We start from the raw sequence: 21,100 nt of genomic DNA, 5'->3' as shown, positions 1-21,100 counted from the left end.
GGCTATGGTGAGAGTTTATGGCCTATAACTATAGTACTTGGGTATTTGAAGCAGTCTGTGAGGCATTTGTACAGGTGAGTACTCAGTGTAAATGACAAGCTGATGTTTGGGGATTGTGTATTTCCTAAAAATGAAAACTAATATCTAAAGGCATATTTTTCAAACAAAGGTTTCCTTCGGATAATTGAGTTTGTTTTCCTAAAATGGAAAGCGGTATTTGATAAAAAAATATGTGTATTTTCAGAAACTGTTATGCTGATGAAGACAAAAGGTTGCAATTCCAAAACATATTTAAAGTTGATAGTTGAATACTAATTCAAGCTGAGATGAGGAGACTTATTGCAGTGGTTATGTCCTTTGTGCGACAAGGCACTGGAGTAAGGAGAATGGGGACATGGTTTAGTTTAGAAGTTACCTGAGGCCTTTCATTACCAAAGAACTGCTGATTAGGCTTCCTAAACACTACCATTTGGTGGGTTGTGGTGTTGAGGGGTGGTACAGCAGTTTCTGTTATGTGAGGTGAGGAAATCCCAAGATGAGGCCCGCCCTTTTGTCTGTCTCTTAATACTCCTTCAGTTGGGCTGATGATCGCCAGGTGCAGAAACCTCAAATCACTTTGTGCCTGTGTTCTGGGTACTCCATGTTCGGGACAGCCCCTGTGCCCCAGTGCCTGACAGCCTATCTCCCAGATGTGAGGGCAGATCACTGGAAGTCTGCGCTTTTTGCTGGAGGAACTGCCTTGAGCACACAGACGCCTACATGTCTTTTGAGGGAGGGAAGGAGTCTGCCTAGCCCTGCAAGATGAGAGATTCTCCAGATGGGGATAGGTCCAGCATGTCTTTGGTGGCTGAGGGACATCCAGAGTGAGCTGACTACCTGAGAACGACCTGGCGATAACTGCTGCAGCTGTTTAATGCTTGTATGCCCGGATAGAGGCTACAACTGTTGTGATCATCATAGGCCCAGGTACGGACTGCAACTGCCGTGATCATCATAGGCCTGGTTCGGGCTACACCTACCTCTAGCCAAACTGGGGCTAATCGTATCAAATGCCCGGGAACAGTACTCAATCAAGATTACTGCTTAGTAACCACTGGCCTGGGAAAAAGGTCTGACAGGTGATAGAGCGCCATATTGTTCTGAAAATTGTAGGGGTGCACCATAATCACCGTTAGTCAGCACCCACATATGTTATGGAATTTATTAAAGTGTGACTTAGAAATGTATTACTAAAATCTGCTTACAATAGTGTGATTAGAAATGTAACCATGCCATTTATGAAGTTCAATGTAGTGTTTAATTGAAAATGTATTTCAGTCAGTGCATAATGATTGATTTTCGTGTAATGTGATGCATTAGGTTTAAACATGCACCATATAAGTCTGCACGTGTAGTTTGCTTATTCATACATGAAGTGTATTGAAATTAATGCTTATAGTGTGATTTTAGAAGTGTGTGTTTAAATTGTGTAAAGGCCTGATCGCATATACGTTTAAAGAGAAAGGCCTGTTCGTTTCTTATGTTAGCTAAATATTGTAGGCTGAAAATGTTTTCCCTTGGTAAGGCTTTGGGTTTCAGGATGTTAAAAAATCTCAGAGAAGTGGAAAGTTTCTCGTTCCCATGTTTCTGTTGCAGGTGCAAGGACACCTAGCTCGTTAGAAAAACCAACTCTTTGTTTCAGGAGTCAGGGTGGCATGAGAAGCCAATAGGGGAGTATACTGGAATGTAGGGATGATACTTTCGGCGAAGAAGGTGCCTGGGACCCAAGGATGAGTAAACCGTCATTGGAAGGGAGACAAGTTTCACTGGAAAACTACTGGGAGAAACCAGGCTGGAGAGGTGTGCCGGAGGGCGTGTTCTACGTTTTGGGGATTTTGAATTAGGGACAGTGCCCCGTAGATTGAGCAGTTGAGGTTTAGATGGGGAGCTAGAAGGAGCATCTTAGAGCGAGCTCTGACTAAGTGAGTGTACTTCTAAGGAAGTCTTCACTTCTGACACCTTTTACTCTTGCCTGGGAAAATGCTAAGTGGGGATGTCACCTTAGAGATAGAGTAGGGATAGACTAACTGACTTTCTTTTTAGGTTAATGACTTCTAATGTAGAGATTGGAGTGGTTATCGCTTGCCTGATGCTCCTAGAGCTGACTATTCTTCTTATTCTGAGTCGGATGAGACTCCTGCGTAGGGTATTTTTTGTATTAGTGCCCATTTATTTTCTTAACCTTGTGTTGAGGTGCTTGTATGTGCAGTTATTTTTGGCTTTGTAATAAATCTTTAAAATTTGAGATTCGGAGTCAGTGGTCCTTTAGAGTTCAAATTTGATTCTGTTTTTTTTTTTTTGTTTTTTTTTCTATTTATTCCTCATATACCACCAGACGGGGAAGGGCAGTCCAAATAGGGAAGCACCCTCCCCTCAACCCCCACTAGAAAAGGTACGATTCGGATTTTAGGACCCCGGGGGGGCGAGGGGGAGGGGTCTAACCTCTCTGGTATTTTACTGTTTGCTCTGTCCACTCCAACGTTTACTCACTGAGAGGCCCATTGATGGTGTTAGAGAATGAGCCCCAACAGTGCCCAGGTAAAATCATCGGAATACTTCCATCATCTATTCCGCCATGCCATTAAGGGTGCCCATACCTTTGCTTCACTGGAGGGATCGCAGGCAATATCTGACTCACAGGTGAACATGATATGTTTCAAGCAATCTGAGAAGATAGGTGCCTTCTCGTTTTTCCACGCCCTACATATTTCTCGCCTTGCTAACAACATAATATAAAAAATAAGTTTAGATTCAATGGCACATGTTTGATGATCGTTAACTAACCCAAACAAAATTATCTTTGGATTTATGGTAAATTGTACATTTAATACTGCTGCAATGAATTCACCTAATCTAGCCCAATATTGCGCCAAAGAAGGACAATCCACAAACATATGTATGTCATCAGCGGCGAGCAATCTACAACGAGGGCACCGATGTTCCAGATTGGTGAATCTTACAAGTTTCTTTGGTGAGATATATACTCTATACAGGGTGAACAGATGGTTCCTTTTAAGTGCAGCTGGCTTAACCACATTATGTAACATAGCAAAGGAATCCTCCCACAGCTCCTTAAGATTATTATAATCCAAGTCAACCTGTTCACCCCATAATTTTAAGAGTTCAATCTCCGGAATTTCTTCTGCTCCCATCATGGCCCAATACCAAAAGGCCAACTCTCTTTTCCAGGTCTCTTTCTTGCTTATGAGGTCAAAGCTTGAATTAGATGTACAAGACACCGGCGCGAGAGTAGCCCACCAACCTGATAGTTGATAATATTTGAACCTGGTGAGAGAACCCTCCGTCAGGGTATAGAGAGAATCCCAATCAATAAGATGTGTACCCTTTAGAAGATCTCCCCAATGTGTGATACCAGCCAACCTCAAAGGACGAGCTAGCTGATCTTTCAAACACTCTGGGGTCCCTGGTGATTCCCATATCGGGGCCTGGGGAGCATAATAGGGGATTCCCAACTTTTTCCTGAAAAAGACCCAGTTCTTTAGGGCAGCTAACAAAATCTTCAATCTGACTTTTTTTAAAAACCTGGGATCACCAAATTTGAACAAAAAGTATTCCTGACCCTGGGGTAGATTATGTAACAAAGCCTGAAATAGGGAGCCTAAAACAGTAGTGTCTGCCTTATCTGCCAATCGTCTGAAGTTTTTAAATTGGAACGAATGGCAGTAGATAAGTAAATCTGGAAGGGCAAGGCCCCCAACTTTTAGTTTTCTCGTCAATTTTTTCCAAGATATTCTCGGCGATTTAGAGTTCCAAATAAATGAACCTATTTTTCCCTGCAATTTAGCTATGTCTTTTGGATCAAAAGATAACGGAATAGAGTTAAATAAGAAGGTAATTTTAGGCAAAATAGTCATTTTCACGAGGTTCACTCTGCCAAATATATTAAGCGGAAGCCCAGACCACCGTTGAAGGAGATGACAGATTTCCTTATAAACTCTATCGAAATTTATTTTAGTTGTCTGATTTATATCTTGAACTAGATATATTCCCAGATATCTCATCTTAGATTTAACAGCCAAATGTTCCTCTACCGAATTCCAGTGCATAAGCTCGGTTTTATCTCTGTTTATTTTATACCCAGAGATTGCCCCAAAGTCTTCTGCCCATGCAAAAAGTCTAGGGACGGCCTCTTCTGGGTTTGATGTGAACATTAAGAGATCGTCCGCATAGAGAGCAAACTTCAACTCCAAACTCGCGATATTAAAAGGTTTGAAGGTCGAGTCAGCTCTCAACTTAACAACTAAAGGCTCGATATACAAATTAAACAAAAGAGGGGAAAGGGGACATCCTTGTCTAGTGCCACGGAATATGTGTACCCACTCAGTGAGAAAACCATTTACTAAAATTTTTGCTTTAGGACTAGAATATAAGGATCGAATCGAGGCTATAAAGTTCAAAGGCATACCGAATGCAGCTAATGTTTCCCAGAGATAAGGCCAACTAACTTGGTCGAAAGCCTTTGCGGCATCAATGGCCACGATAGTTAGGGGGGACTTTTCATTAGTCGCTACATCTATGGCAGCGATGGCCTGAAAGGTAAGTTTGTTTAGCTGCCTACCCGGCATAAAGCCTCTTTGATCACTGCGGACCACTGATTTAATAACCTTGGCCAATCTCGTTGCCAATACGCCTGCAAAGATTTTATAGTCAGTATTCAGCAGCGAGATTGGCCGATATGATTCAACCATCAGAGGGTCCTTATTAGGTTTTAATATCAAAGTCACTGTTGCCTCAGACCATGTTTGTGGCACAGCCTCGCCGGAGCGGTGTATTTTATTGAATAAGGTTGTAAGGATTGGTACAACTAATTCTAGGTTTATTTGATATGCCTCAACTGGGAGGCCGTCCGGACCCGCTGCTTTGCCTTTTGTCATGCTCTTTAATTGGTTATAAACTTCACCCTCCTTAATTGGTGAACTCAAAAAGACCCTATCTGCTTCTGTAAGATGTGGTAAGACTAGTTGGTTAAGCCACTTTTCAGCCTTCTCTGAAGAGAAGTCTCCTTGTTCTGCATACATCTTTGACATATAATTATGAACTTCTTTTGATATCTCATGGTTGTTGTAGGTCAAAGTCCCTGAGTCTTGTAGGATCAAACTCCCAATTTGGTTCTTGGCTCGATCTGTTCTGGCCTTCCAGGCCAGGAAACGACCACACTTCTCCCCATAAGAGAAATTACTTAGTCTGCTCGCATTCCATCTTTCCTTAATAGCTTTATCAAGGAGAGCCTGATATTCTGCTTTTAAGGAATTTAACTCATTCAGTAGTACATCCAGACTAGGATATTGCATTAGGGAGGCTAATTGAAGTTGTTGTTCTTTCAACTTAATTTTTATAAGGGAGTCCGCTTCTGCTTTCCTTTTGTCCCTATTTCTCTTGATCGTGAGTGTGGTTATTATCGCCCTCATAAAGGGCTTAAAGGCCTCCCATACAATCTGTGCACTTGCTGAACCACAGTTGAATCTAAAATATTCTTCCAACTGTGTAGATAGTTGTAATTTTACTTTGTCCGTTTGTAACAGTGATCTATCAAGAGTCCACCTTCTCATTTGTACTTGTTCTTTTACGAAGTTGACTGTTAATTCCACTGAAGAGTGATCCGAGAGTAGAGCGGGAATATAAGAGGAGGAGACTACTTGGGAAAGAAGCATCTGGTCTATCAGAAAAAAATCAATCCGGGAATGATGCCTATATCTATGACTGTAAAAAGAATAGTCTCTGCCCGTAACATTCCTAGTCCTCCAAATATCCAGTAAATTGAAGTCCTTCATTACGTTCTTAAGTTCTAATTTTGTTTTGGGAAGAGAAGCGGCAGTGGCTCTAGAGGTCCTATCCAAGTTTTTATCAAGAACCAAGCTGAAGTCACCCCCCAAAATAATAGGGGCATTTAGATTGAAGAGAGATGACTTCAAATTGGCCAGATGTTCCGGACAGTCCTGATTGGGGCCATAATAGACTGCATATGTCAGGGAAAAACTATCTACTTTTAACTGAGCAGACAGCCATCTGTCTGACGTGTCCGTTTCATGGTTCTCTATTCTAATTTTACTATTTCCTCGAATTAATATCGCTACCCCTCTTGTAGTTCCACTTTGACGAGAACACAGGAGATCCTGAACCCAGCTCTGTTTCTCAAAGGCAATCTTGCATTCTTGAAACTCCAGGTGGGTTTCTTGTAGAAGGCATATATGAGCTCCTGATTTTTTCAGAAATTCGCAGACTCTGTTAAGTTTCCTCCCATCTCTCAATCCATTTACATTCCAACTGATTATTTTAGTTTTGTTTAGAGAATTCATTATTCCAGAGAGTAAATTTTCTTATGCACCAGAAGATGTCCAGATCTGACTTATATACCCAAGGAGTGTTAAATAGTTTACTACAACTCATGCTGCTGGCTCTATGAGGAAATGTTTTATTTATTTTTTCCACCCACCCTATCCCCCCCCTCCACCACCCACCACCCACCATGAGGAACCCCCCCACAACTACCATGGCGATAATAATCGCCTGTTTGAGAGGCCCCCGATTTTTCGTACAGAGCCCACCACTCTCAATTGCACATATTTTACTTAGCCAGTGACCCAATAACCTTGTCACTATTTATATAGTCCCTTATACCTACACACACACCTTGTATACGTTGTATATATATATTTTTTTTTTTATTTTAATTTTTTTTTTTTTTTATTTACTTCTTTTTTTTCCCCAGATATTGTGCATAAATCATAAATGGATGTCTATTAAACCTCCTTCATGCGAGATATAAGGGTATCAACCTCCTGAACGGAGGAAAGGTTGTGCGTCTTATTTCTCCATACCACTCTTAGGGCAGCGGGAAACTTCATCATCACCTGCGCTCCCAGGCTTCTTAACTCAGACATTCGAGAGCCCAATTCCCACTGTCTTTGGGCTGTAGCGCTGCCCACGTCAGAACGTATTAGATATTTGACGGAGTTGATATGCAGTGATGTGTCTTTCAAAGCTCGCCCCGAGATCAACTCCTTAATTGAAAAAGAGAGAAAATTAACCAGGATCTTCCTTGGAGCCTTCCTATCTGGGTGTTGTCTAAATGGATCTCTATGGGCTCGCTGGATCTCCTTTTCCAGGTCGATGTCTGGTCTATCTTTTAGGACCCCCTCTCTCAGGAGTTTACAAATCAGAGACTTTACATCTGCATTCTCTATTCCTTCAGGGATCTTCAAAAATTTCAAATTGTTCCTTCTGGCGTGGATCTCTAGTCTTTCAATGTCTCCTTGAAGAGCCCGATTCTGCGTCTGCAGAACAGAGATAGTATCCGAGTGATTTTGAAAATCTTTTGCTAAAGTGTCAACTTTATTTTCAAGTACCTCTGTTCTGGTACAAATATCGTCTAGTTTTGACTCTAGGGCCGTACATTTCTCTGAAATTACCTTCTGATTCCCTTCAGAGATTTCAAACCTGGGAAGCAATTTCGCTAATAAATCTTCACGGAGGGAGAAAAGGAGATTCTTCAACTGGTTACCCCCCCCGGGGTGTTCTCCACTTGGGGATTCCTCTGCGGTCTCACTACCACTATGACATGGATTATCGTTGCGAATGTCAGATTGCAGTACCCCATCAGGGTGTCCTCCTATGTCTCCTGTGTCTCCTGTGTCTGAGCTCACTGGCGTATTACCCAGACCCATGTCGACTTCTGTGTCTGGTTCACATAATAAAGGGGAAAATTTGTTAGTTAGGCAAATTTTCTCAGTGTGAGGAATCAAAGAATTCTGTGGAGATGGTAGAGAGACGTGAGCCTGACCAGATGATTTGGGTGGTACTGTGCATTTTATAGAGCTGCTGGAGGGTGTAGAGTTGCGGATAGTCTCCTTCTCCTTCTCCATTATCTTAAAGTATGATTTCAGTGATGGAGTAGTTTTTACAAGAATACGCCCACCTTTTCTATCTTCCCCCAGCTTGTTTCTCTCCCTCCTATCCTTTTTCCTATGCCTAGGTGTCCTAGGCGGCACAGTGGGTTCTTGTGCAGACAGCTCTTGCTCAGGTAGTGAACGCAGTAAGTACCTATTTCTAATAGCTAGGGCAGGTCCCTTCCTTTGACCTCCACTGTCTTTCTCCGTCACTTTTTCCACCGGGGAATAGCTAGCCGAGGCTATTAGGACCCCCTCACTCCCGTTCACGATCTCAGGATCTATAACCTCAATACCGGGGGTAGGCTCTATAACAAGAGAGTCCATCCCTATACTTTGGGAAATAGCTCGCGAAAAAATACACTGAACAGAATGGACACTAAACAGGCTCTGATGAGAACATGGGGGGGTGACAGAGAGAGTATCTGGAGTGACCCGAGAGATCTCACCAATATTGAAGGTCCGAGGCCAATAACCCCCTCCCTTCCGCCGCCTTACCAACCATGAACGCTGACGCTGACCAACACTGGAACGGTCGCAGCACACTGCACCACGGGTGCGGGTGGGACTGATCCTTGGACTGATCCTTGGAAACGCTGCCGCTACTCTCCTCCACTCCCCGGCGAAATCTCTGCTTACACTCCTACACCGGAAACCTCCCCAGGTCTCTCCGCAGCTCTCCTCACTCTGCGCCGGTGACGCAAGGCATAGCGAGTCGTAGTCTGTCATCCGCTGTTTTCTCCCCCCCTGGGTCCAAGCGCTCGCCGAAGTCTGCTCCGCCCTCGACAGCAACACGAACGTCCAGGAAAAAGGGGAAGAAAAACAAACCCCTATGAGTGCAGCACACAGGTAAGTGGTGTAAGGAGCATCACATCCTTACCATTCCGTCCAGGGTGTAGAGCTCCATGCAAGGGAAACGGGCCATCGGTCACGGGAAACGGGACACGGCTAACCGAAAAAAAACGGGAAGGCTTCAGACGAAAAAACGGAGCCTCTCGCGGCCGGCGCTAGCCTGCCGCCATGTTCCTCAAACCACTCCCCCCATCCAAATTTGATTCTGTTGATTATGTACTAAAGATTGGATTTCCTCCCCTCTACACTATTTAGCAGATAAAAAGATCCTGGCGACCTGAGCGGATTCTTGGTGATGGTAAAGTAGATGAGAATCCGGCTTTATCACAGGGAAAGTCTATTTGATATGGTCCTTGAAACTGAAGTTTGAGGCTAACTGAGGTTTCGACCACGATTCTAAAACTTTGTCTGTTGGAAGCTAACCATTCTCATTTGCAGATTTGCTTAATCCTGGCTGCCTTACCCTATTTATTAATATTTCTTTTCTGCTCTTATGAATTATAGCTAGTCATTCATTTCCATGTCACATTAGGGATATATTTCCAGTAATGAGTGCAAAATGTACCTGATTTAAGTGCTAAGGATTAAAGACCTCCATTGCTTAGTACATTGAGGTCACATCATTTGCACTATTGATTGTATCTTTAATATCAAGATCCTAAAACAACCATAACAGTCCAATCGTTAGAGTCTGACTATGCTGGTCTACGTCTTTAGCAGTGTATGAGGAGGAAGAGTTATTCTCCCAGATATTCAGTGGGTTTAGCACTGCTCACTGCAGGCTAAAGCACTTGTTTCTACACTTCAGAGTTCTGCACAGCATAAGTCTACCTCAAAATGCAAATAGTGATCACGCTTGCTGCTGGGGATGACTTGTGTTGACTATTAACCTCTCTTATGATCCTATTAGCTCTGTGGTTATCTGCCGCCTTGAGAACACTAGGAAGAGCATAGTGAGGGCTGACCTCCCCCGGCATATGTGGTATTATCACTACACCTGTACTACAAGCAAACTGTGGGTGCACTCCATAGAGGAGAGAAGATCACCAGGATCTGACAGTGACACAGTGGTTAAGGAGAAATGGGTTTAGATGTACTGATAAAAAGGGATGGAAAGGAAGAAGATAGAATCATCACAGCATGAAAAATAGTATTAAACGTATAGAAGAATGCGGGAATGCATCAGTTGCCATCACATAAGGGGCATATTATCAAGACAGGCGATAAAATTATCGCCGCTTTAGCGGTAGAAAACTGCCGCTAAAACGGCGATAATGGGCTTGATAATATGCTTTAAGGGCGAGTGTGTTTCATTATCGTTGTTGTATGAAGTGGAAATGAGACACCTTAATACACGCTGTTTTCAAGCTCACGAGTCGGCTTCTCTCAGTGAGCTTTATAATAAGATATGGGAACACATAGGTGAGCGTATGAGCCTTTCAGGCTACTTTTAGAGTTGCGTTGTTCATCTGCTGGCCTGTCCTCGTCAGTAGATTAAAACTTTGATATTATTATTTTATTCTTGGTTAAAGACTAGCAGTCATCATGTATGAAACATGGGAGAGACCGAAAGTCATCATCAACAGTCGCCACATGCTGGATGTGCAGCACAGGATGGATTCCGAGTATCAGGTACTAAATCAGGTAGAGCTCATTCCCTTGTGTTTCATCAATCAGAGGTCACCTTTATATAAGGACTTATGTCAGCTGCCAACAGCACTTTCCTTGACTGAGAGCCTCAAATAGGAAGAAGAAAGCACAAGGTAATTGAGATGACTATGCATTGCCAATAAACCATTCTGAGCTACACAGTGGTCTGCACTGAGAGACAACCATTTACATGAACAACTGTGTATATGAATGTCATTAAGGTTTACATCTCAAAATATTCATAAATGTACTAAAAAAAACACCCCATCTGTATCTTTTATTTACCATCAAGCTTTATCTTCTTTAAAAACCCGGTAGACTGGGAGATGGGGGTATTTCCGACACTCCCAAAAGCCTATAGACTGCATCTCTAGGTCGCCCCCCAAGTGTGACTCATTGGTCATGGCTGCCTGACAACCCCCTAGCCATTGTAGAAGTTCACCTAGAACCTGAGGACGAGGTAAATATTTTGCTTTTTTATCCACTGTGATTTTGACCATCCAAGACTGATGGGTATATCTGCCATAGTCCTCGGGTGCTTCTGTTACAATGTGCCATTGTTTTTTGATGTGGCAACCCTACTGGGACCAGAAGTGTGTTATGTTATGGTATGTTAGAACATTTCTAAAGCGCTAGGTGCACCCTAGGGTGTCTTGGCTCTAGCTTAGCAGAGAGCACAGCAGAAACTGTAAGAGATTAGTTGCTGAAAAGCCAGGTTTTAAGGAGTTTTCTGAAAACCTGTAAGGATGGAGCAAACCTAATGTGTATTGGTAAGAGATTCCGCTGTTTAGTTGCTCCGGAGAAGAAGCTACTTCCTCCTCATTTAGTTTCCTTCAACCTGAAAGTGGTGACTTTATAAGTTCCCTTTGATCTGAGGTTCCTGCTGGGTTCATACCAGGAGATAGTTTGGTTCAGAAATTCCGGTCCTGTATCATGAGTCTTTAAAGGTTAGGCACAAGGCTTTACATTTATTACAGTTCCTGACCATCAGCCAGGGCAGATCTTTGATGGCTTCAGAGACTGAATGATGTTTGGGGAGGCCAAGGAGTAATCTGGCAAAATGTTGTAATTTCTTAACATATTGCTCCTATAGATTGATGTATCGACCATTACAATAATCTTTCTTGGATAGGATTAAAGAAGATATGACTGGTTTCCTGGAGTTTATAGGGAAATAGTGGAGAATCTTTTTCATGATTCTGAGAGTGTTGAAAGAAGAGGATATAACAGCGTTAACTTGCTTAATGAAGTTTAACTTGTTATCAAGTACCATCCCATCCACTTGAGTTAAGCTGCATGTAATGCCACCCGAGTGGTATTCGGCACTTGCTACGTAAGACACACCTGGTGGGGATGGAGGGGGGGTTGCTGACCTCTTGCAGGAAGCAGGCAAGACAGGTAAGACAACGCAGTAATCTATAGCTCGTATCCCATTGAAGGCTAATAATAACCTGCAGACTGCTGTGCAGTGGTGGGTAATAATAAAGCCAAACTACTTCACAATTTGTGGCCCCACGTTCAAAGATCTGTCGGAAGTAGGGCCGCGGGACGCAAGCGTAACCTCAATGACACCTGTGTACTGATGTAATTGCATTGCTGATTGGAAGATGCCAAGAGTAATTGCTTAATAAAATCTGTTTAAAAAAAAAAAAACAAGTATCACCCCAAGACTCTTGATTTTTGAGGTAGGCATTGGGAGTGGGCCGACTTCCGATTGCCAACTTGATAGAGACCAGAATTGAGGATTGTTTCCAAGGAGGATGACATCTGTTTTATCCGAGTTCAATTTCAGGCAATGCTTGCCCGTCCAACAATTATGTAGCTGAGAGCTAGTGTAGTTAATATCCTTATAAGCAGATAACACAAGTTCTGTGTCATCTGCGTATGAGGTGAGTGAGAAACCAAAGGATCGAATCAGAGGAGCGAGTTCTATAACATATAAGTGAAAAAGAGTGGGGCTGAGTGAGGACCCCTGCAGGACCCCACAAGGAAGAGACAAGGTGTTAGAGCTGAAACTGTCTAGCATCACAGTGGTGTCCCTGTCCTTTAGAAAGTATTTAAGTAGTTCCAGGGCTGTACTTTTTATGCCTAATGACTCCCATACAAAATCTTTAAAACTTTCAGGAGACTTCCTGACCCGATTATCAAATTTAATTCTTGATGCCACGCTTTCAAGAGCCATTTCCTCAATAATTTTCACATGACAGCACCTCTTCTCCATTTTTACATTTAGCCACCCTCCTGATATTACGGACCTTTCTGTCGTGAGTGACCACACTTTTTATTGACTCTGAGTACTCTCATAGCATGTCCAAATTTAGGCTCACTCTTAGACAACATATTTGGCCTGCCTACCCTGACCCAGGTACAAACTACAAAGTCAGGTACCTTATTCTTCCATGTGGAATCATACACCAGTTTGGCCTTATCTTGCTTCTTTCCTACCTTTTCCTCCTCTTTTGCTACTCCCTCACCCTTATCTAAATGCCTAATTTTTAACCACCAAGGACACAGTTTAGTTACAGGATCTCTATCTTTTAGTAATTTGAAAGGACTAACTTCAGTTGTGGTATATGGCATGATGTGATATAATCACCAAAATCACGTGCCCAAAAGATGTTCTACTTTAAGACACGATTGAAACACTCCACTTGACCATTCCCACTAGGTTCATAAAGAGCAGTAGTCACATGGCGCACATTATAAAATCCATGAAATTCACCCATCTCCTTTGACTTAAGTTGTACCCCATTATCAGTTACAAGGACTTCGGGCACACCTTCTCTAGCGAAAAGTTCCTTGAAAAATTCAATGACAGTCCCAGTGGTGACGTGGGATACAAACTTAACTTCTGGCCATTTGGAATGGTAATCCATTATAACCATGGCAAATCTACACTCATGGGGTAGAAAATTAAAAGAACCTGAGATATTGAATCCCACTTTCTGCCAAGGAAACTCAGGCCACTCAATGGGACATTAAGAAGCCGGCGCCACTTTGAGCATTCTGTCACTCTCAATGCACATGTCGCACTCTCGTACAACCCTATCCACAAGTTTGTCCAATCTTGGCCACCAAAAAGTAGCTCTGATAAGTCTCTTCATGGATGACATGCCTAAATGGCCTCCATGGGCCAATTTCAAAATGCAATCTCGTAAACCCACGGGTGGAATACATTTTCCACTTTTAAATAATATATCTCCTTCAATTTCTAGCTCTTTCAAAATCCTCCAGAAGGGATATAGTTCAGTGGAAACTTCCCATCTTCTAGGCCAACCTTCTTCACAAATTCCCTGCCTTTCAAAAGTAACAAATCCTCCTTTAATGCAGCTTTCCACATCTCCCCCTTCAAACTCCTTGGGCATAACATCAGAAATGCTGCCAACTACTTCTGTCTCGTCCTCTCTCTTACTTTCCTCCCCACAGACTCTAGGAAGCCTAGACAGACAATCAGCAATGACATTTCTTTTTCTTGGTACATATTCAATTTTGTAATTGTACTCTTGAAGTCTAGACATAAGCCTGGCAATACGTGCAGTGGCATAACCCCCTCACCCCCACTGGGAGATAGTACTCCGACTAATGGCTTATGGTCTGTCTTAAGGGTAAAATGAGCACCCCAAACCTAAATCCTGAAGTGTTCTACAGCCCAGACACACATGCTAAAAGCTCCCTTTCAATTATCACATATCTTTGTTCTGTTTCACCAAGGGTTCTTGATGCAAAAGCTACATTACACTCTTTGCTCCCACGCTTCTGTGACAACACACTTCCCACTCCATAAAGACTAGCATCTACGGTAATGATACACTCTTTGTTAACACAAACTGACTTAAGCATGGGAGCTTTCACAATTTCAGATTTCACCAGCTCAAAAGGTTGTTAGTCTATCAGACCACTTGAACTCCACGTTCTTCCAAATTGAGTTCTCAAAGGGGTTCCATTTTAGTTGCAAAATCCTTAATGAACTTATTGTAGTACTCACATAATCCAGAAAATGAGAGTAACTGTTCCTTATTATTTGACACAGGGGCATTAGCAATGGCATCCATCAAAGATTGCTTTGGCACAACTCCTTCCTTGGACAAGGTGTGACCCAAATATTCCACAGATTCCTTAAACAATTTGCATTTATCTTCCTTCAAATTCAACCCCTTGTTACCCAACTCTTCACACACCTTCCTCAAATGTTCCAGATGCTCTTGCTTATTTTTTGAGAAAATCAGAATGTCATCTAGGAAGCACTTGACAAAATCTTCCATGCCCTTAAATATGTGAAACATTGCCTGCTGAAAAACGGATGCCGCCGAAGCTAGGCCACGCGGCATCCTCTTGAATTGGAAAAAACCCATAGGAGTTATGAAGGCAGTCAATTAACTAGATTAATCGCTCAATTCAATCTGATGCTATGCCGAGCGTAAATCTAGTGTAGAAAACACATTTGCCTCTTCTAGCATGCTAACCCCCCCATTGATGTTGAGTGAGGATGGCGGTCATCCACTATATTGGTGTTCAATGCTCTGAGGTCAATGCACAATCTCAAGGAATTATCGGCTTTGAGCGCCAAAACTATGGGAGAAACTCACTCTGAAGACTCTATCTCCTCGATAATTCCCCCATCCATCATGTTCTTGAGTAGGGGAACAGCCATTACAACGCGGTTTTAACCACGCGCAGCTTTTACATCGCATGCGTTACAACGCATGCGATGTTACAACGCAATGCCATTACAACGCAAGTTTTTACATCGACTTGCGCTAGATGGCGTGCTAACATTACAAATAGTGTAGTTTACTATCCCAACACCTTCCCTACTGTTACGTGGACTGGAGTTGGAATAGTAAATTACACTTTTCTAATGTTAGCACGCCATTTAGTGCAAGTCGATGTAAAGACTTGCGTTGTAATGGCATAGCGTTGTAACATAGCATGCGTTTTAACGCATGCGATGTAACTGCACGCGTTGTAAGGACACGCGTTGTAATGTCATACATCCTCTTGAGTATATTAAATTATTGAGCTGTTCTCGTACATTAACGAGTATTCCTCTAAGCTTTTGTTTAACCGGACTTGCCCTGCTCGTGAGTTTGATGTGGTGGAAGTATCCTTGCAACTTTCCTAACTTCTCTAAAAATACAAAAGGAAACTGACCTGAAACCTTCAAATTCTTCTGAAACAACAACAGCTAAAACAGGCTCTCTGCTGTGTGGATTTAGAACTATACCCAGTTTCCACTGGTCCTTCCACCCTAGAACATTCACTCCTATTTTTGCTACACAAAGTTTGATGTGAGCTTCCCTACCCTTAAACTCCACATCTACTTCCATTAAACCCTCCATATGAATAGCAGCTCCATAAAAGCTTTGAGACAGAATTTCAAATTCTTCCAAACCCCCTAACCCTTGATGCTACCAAACCTTTCCATAAATTACTCCACAGTTATTATCATCCATGGCGAACCTGAGTCACCCATACGTTTTGTTCTTTGTTCAGTCCGTGAACCTTGCACTTGGGTGGTTTGACAACTTCCTGTTCCCACGTCTGGTTATTAAGGGATAACACTATGCCTTTCTCATTGTCAGTATCTGATCCACACACACACTTCAGGTTCAGGTTTTAAAGTCTTTATTTCGATAATAAAATCATAAAAGACAGCAAGATCAACACAGACAGTTTGGACCAATTATCAATCTACTCATACTTTACATACACAATAAACTGTCCAAGTTACAAATATTTTTACACACAATAAGATCAGTACATTAAAACCCTTATTAACATCCTAATAATACAAAGACAGCCCGTCTAAATAATTTTAAGAGTATAAAAACAGTAATTAAAACAGTCTTAATACACTATACAATGTCCAACGTTAGATCAGAACAATAATGTTTTAAATACAATTCAGAGGAGGAATCTTTTCTGCCTGTTTTTTAGCTCTAATAATCCAAACCCAACCAACAAATTTTGCTATGCTCACCACAAACAACTCTGAGGTATTGGTCTTTAATACCCGAATGGCCTCCGCAGACCTACTGCAGGTAAGGCGGTGGAACAGAGGTTTTATCCATTTTCTACGTGGGTCTTGATACATGGGACAGGCAAATAAAAGATGACCCTCAGTCTCCTTATGGCCTGGGCACCATTGACAAAATTCGGTTACTCCAGAAGCCGAATTTTTTGTGAATGAATTCAAAGGCAGGGATCCCACCCGAAACTGGTGATAAAGTTTCTTGTCGAGAGGCCTGGTAATAATATCCCAGTAATTCTCGCGAGAGAGATCCAGCTTATTAATCAGGAACCTTCCTGTTCGACTGGTAGAGCTAGAGGCAATCACTAAGGTTTGTCGAACTGAGGCCCAATACAGCGCTTTAAATTCTTGTGTGGTGGGAAACACATTAGTTCCTGGAGACACCCACAGCTGTTCCATTCCCATTTCGACCAAAATGGTTTTTACCGTACGTAGCCATGGAATTCTCCCGGAGCCGTCAATAGACCTAACTTCAGCAAGTTCATTAGCAAAAAGGACAAGGTCGGGAGAAGTCCAAATCCGCCTCCAGAGGGCTACCAATCTGAACCTTGCCATCTCATTTATTGGGTTACATCCTAAATCCAAACAAAGAGGTATGGATGGAGTGGATTGCGGTAGCCCCACTAAACTCCGCAAGAACTTACACTGTGCTTTAAACAGGCTAGAAAGATCCATGTACCCCCAGAGATCCGCACCGTATAAAATAGCGGCATTAATCTTTGTGTCATAAATTTTTAGCGCTGGGTGTACACGTTTGGTGATGGATCTCTTTTGCTCCCTAAGAAGACGACCAGTTAAGCGGGCCAGTTTTAGCTGCTGTTCGACCACCTGCTCCTTCCATCGCAAGCGAAAATCTAGTGTCACCCCTAGGTAGGTCATATGCTCAACTTGTTCCAAATTAACCCCACCCATGCTTACCGAACTCCGCACCGAGAGTTTCTTAGTAAGAACCATAAACTTAGTTTTACTTACGTTTACCTTCAGATCGTTGATGACACAGAACTCCTCAAAGCGGTTCAGAGCCCGCTGTAATCCACTTCTGGTCTTAGAGAGGAGCAGGGTGTCATCAGCGAAGATAAGCATGGGGAACCTCGTCCCAGCCAGGGAAGGAGCGTCAGTGGGGAAAGCCTTAAAAAAATTTCCTACCTGGTCAATAAATAACAGGAATAGTGTGGGCGCCAAAACACACCCCTGACGGACCCCGCGTGTTACCGGAAAGCTGTTCGTCACTTGTCCTTGACCTCCCCACCGAACCCTTGCAAAGGTGTCATCATGCAGTTTAACAATTAAGTCAAGTAGTTCCATGGGCAAGCCTAAGTCTCTCAAGACACGCCACAGTTTAGCCCTCGGCACCATGTCAAAGGCCGCTTTCAGGTCGATGAATGCGGCGAAGATTGTTCCCCCGCCCAGCAGCACCACCCTCCAGTAAATCAGACAAAATCTAAACACCTGGTCGATGGTGCTGGTACCAGATCTGAAGCCTGCTTGCATGGGAGACAAGATGCCCTCAGAAACCATCCAACCCTGAACTCTACCTAAGACCATCCGTGCAGTGACCTTTTGAAGAGAATCAATGAGGCTAATCGGGCGATAATTGCCCGGATTGGACCGATCTCCTTTTTTGTGAATTGGAAGGATCTCAGCCCCCTTCCATGACTTGGGGATTCTAGCACCTTTGGCAATTGCATTAGCTAACCTGGTAATATACGGTACCCAAAGTTCAAGGTTAGCTTTAAACAGGTCAGCAGGGATTAGGTCCATCCCCGGTGCTTTCCCCTCTGAGTCAAACCCAAGGCTAATTCGGTTTCATGTTCTGTGAAGATCAGGGCTCCACCTTGGTCAGACAATGTATACACACTATTTAACATTTTAAAAGATTCCGAGTTCTCAGACCTAAATTGGGCAGCATAAAAATCCACCCAGGTTTCGGGAGAAACATGATTTGTAGGCGTTTGGGAATCTGGGTCTCTGCCCCACTTTACAAGTTCCCAGAACTTAGTCTGGTTATTGGATGTGGATGCATCCAAAAGGTCGGACCAGTGCCTATCTTCCCACTCTCTTTTAGCATCCCACTGGGTTTTTTTATACTGTACCCTTGCTAGCTTGACATCACTCATAACCCGAGACTTGACCGCTTTAACTAGTTGACTATAGGCCTCCCTGCATTTCCCATTATACCACTTCTGACGGGAACCAAGTGTTTTTAATGGGCCTTTTGAACATGGAATGGATAAAAGAGATTTAAGCTGCTCGAAACAACATTCGTGAGACTCAATAACATGATCAAGACCTGCCCCCTCAGACTCAATGGGCATGGGTTCGTTCACCGTATTAGTGACCAAATTTTTAATACTTTCAAGGAGAGTGGCGTCCCCCACTAACCTAGACCATTTCAGCCTTCTTCGGTCATTGGTCAGGGCGACATCTCCTGTCCTAAGAGTATCTGGATCCTTCAATCTATTATTTCCCGGCAGCCTTAGTCTAAGTGACAACGGATTATGGTCGCTTTCTGGGCGGGATACCACTTCCATGTCTATCATGTATTGCCAGAATTCCAACCTTAACAAAATATAATCTATGCGGCTTTTCCTTAGACCATTATCATAAGTATCACAGGCGCATTGGTCTGATGTAGAGCGACCATTAACTGCCCTTAAACCCCTATTCAAACATAAGGCCATCCAGTTCAAAGCAGCCTCGGTCCCTTTAGCAATTTTATCAATTGATAAATCCGGAATATTCCAGACAGCATCCTCTGCAGACCCCCAACTGTCCCCAGCTGCCTGAAGCGGCTTAAAGGTGCAGTTCAGATCACCCGCTAAAACAAGAAAATTATCGCTTCCCAGCCCATCGAAAAATCTATCCACTACGTCAACAATCCCAGGGCAGCGGCCTCCAGGTAGGCCTCGTGCATAGATGTTAATTATAATCAGGTCCCGAGGGACAACCTTACTCAATTTAATACCCAAAAGGTCTTGATGTTCTACAAGTATTTCAGACAGATGGAATCCCAAAGCCTGCTTCACCCAGATCAGTAACCCCCCTGAAGCACGCCCTTTGCTACCTCTAATTGCAGGTTTAAAAAAATTAATAAACCCAACCCTGTAGATTGGAACCGTTGCCCAAGTTTCCTGGAGTAATATAATGTCGAAAGTATCTATAAATTCCAACCACTCCTCAGAGTGTAGCCGACCCTTGATCCCAGCCACATTCTAGGAAGCTACCTTTAGTGTATCATATGGAGTTGTTACATTACTTTTGGAAGATTGGTCCATTGGCACAGTAGTAGCTGGGTTCTCCACTTCCCTCACTAGTTCTGCCCTTGTCTCCAGACTGGGAACCATACGTGCGCTATCCACCTCCACGATTGCTTCTATAATATGCTCAGCGGACGCTTCACCCGTCCCCCCTGTAGAGTTTAACATTAAACCCCCCTCTTCAACATTCCCAGGGAAGGATTCCACCCTTTCAGGCCTAGTTACCACGTTCCTACAACCCTCAGCAATACTATTCACCCTAATTGGTGTATGTAGTCAATCGATGGCCTCTAGATCGGAAAGGGGGCCATAGCGATTGAAAAGTAAAGGGTGTTGGGGGAGGTAAGGTGTTCTGACAGTTGGGCGCCTCCTATCTAGTAATCTCATGGGTGGGGGGCCTGGTGGGATTTTAAAGTGTCTTTCGGGATAAAAGTAAGCAAGCCCCAGGGTTTGTACATCCCCCAGTCTTGCAAACCTTGCTTCCCTTCGGATAGACTCTACCACCCAAGGGTCCCTAAACGATACCAAAATACAATCACCCTCTAAATCTTTGGTCCCAAAACCCACCCAATCTACTCTCCTCACGAATAGAATTTCAGTTAAAGTTGATGGCGGGAGGGGGCGATTTTTGTTAAGCCAGAATACTACTTTATTGCGTAGGTCCCTGTCAGTCTCTTTAATACCCTCCTTTACAGGTGCTACCCCAGTTAACACAATGGTATATTGATTTGCTTCGGGGGGGTAAATCTGTACGAAGGTGAACATTCTTAGTAGAGTTCCCCCCAGTGTGGGTAGTGGAATTGCGAATAATGGCTGGCTTTCCTAAAGAAAGCTGGGATGAGGTACTATGGGCGACGTTTGCACTGTTGTCCGACCAGCCTGCTTGTGTTCGTTGCGCAATTAACTTGGAGGTGGCCTTTCTGGGTTCCTGCACCAAGGTACCTACATCAGCAGTGCTAGCATTATCCCCAGAACCCCCCAGTGCTGTGTATTTGTTTGCTACAACCCCCGTTGCTTTACCAGAGCTATTATTGTTTATACACTTAATTTTACTTGCCTGAGAAGTAGAAGTCCCCACCACTGTGGCTACTGTGGAGGGGACGGATAACTTCTGAAGCTGGCGCATATTCGTGTTCACTACAGACTCCAAAGCATCAATTTTAACGGTCATCAACCTGGTTCGCTCCAGAACGGGAAGCAGGACAGTTTTAATCATAGCCTCCATTTTTACCAACAGGATTTCATCGCTATTAAGACAGGTAGGGCATGAATCTGATGAACCAAGGGGAACTAGAGAGGGGCATAGTACATTGGGAGGTACCGGGGGAAGTTGCGGAGCAGTGGGCATCAGCGAACCAACGGCA

The 21,100-nt window shown here is 43.3% G+C and overlaps 1 pseudogene; it reads left to right on the top strand.

Moving 5' to 3' along the window:
* The first annotated feature begins 10,343 nt into the window (after positions 1-10,343).
* The window catches only part of LOC146870373 (putative E3 ubiquitin-protein ligase MARCHF10), a 422,534-nt pseudogene continuing 411,777 nt past the window's right edge, over positions 10,344-21,100 (top strand).

Source organism: Triturus cristatus, chromosome 1_1 (assembly GCF_964204655.1).
Source record: "Triturus cristatus chromosome 1_1, aTriCri1.1, whole genome shotgun sequence".
NCBI lineage: Eukaryota > Metazoa > Chordata > Amphibia > Caudata > Salamandridae > Triturus > Triturus cristatus.
The sequence above is the reverse complement of the archived record's forward strand: the minus strand, read 5'-3'. Positions and strand labels throughout refer to the sequence as shown.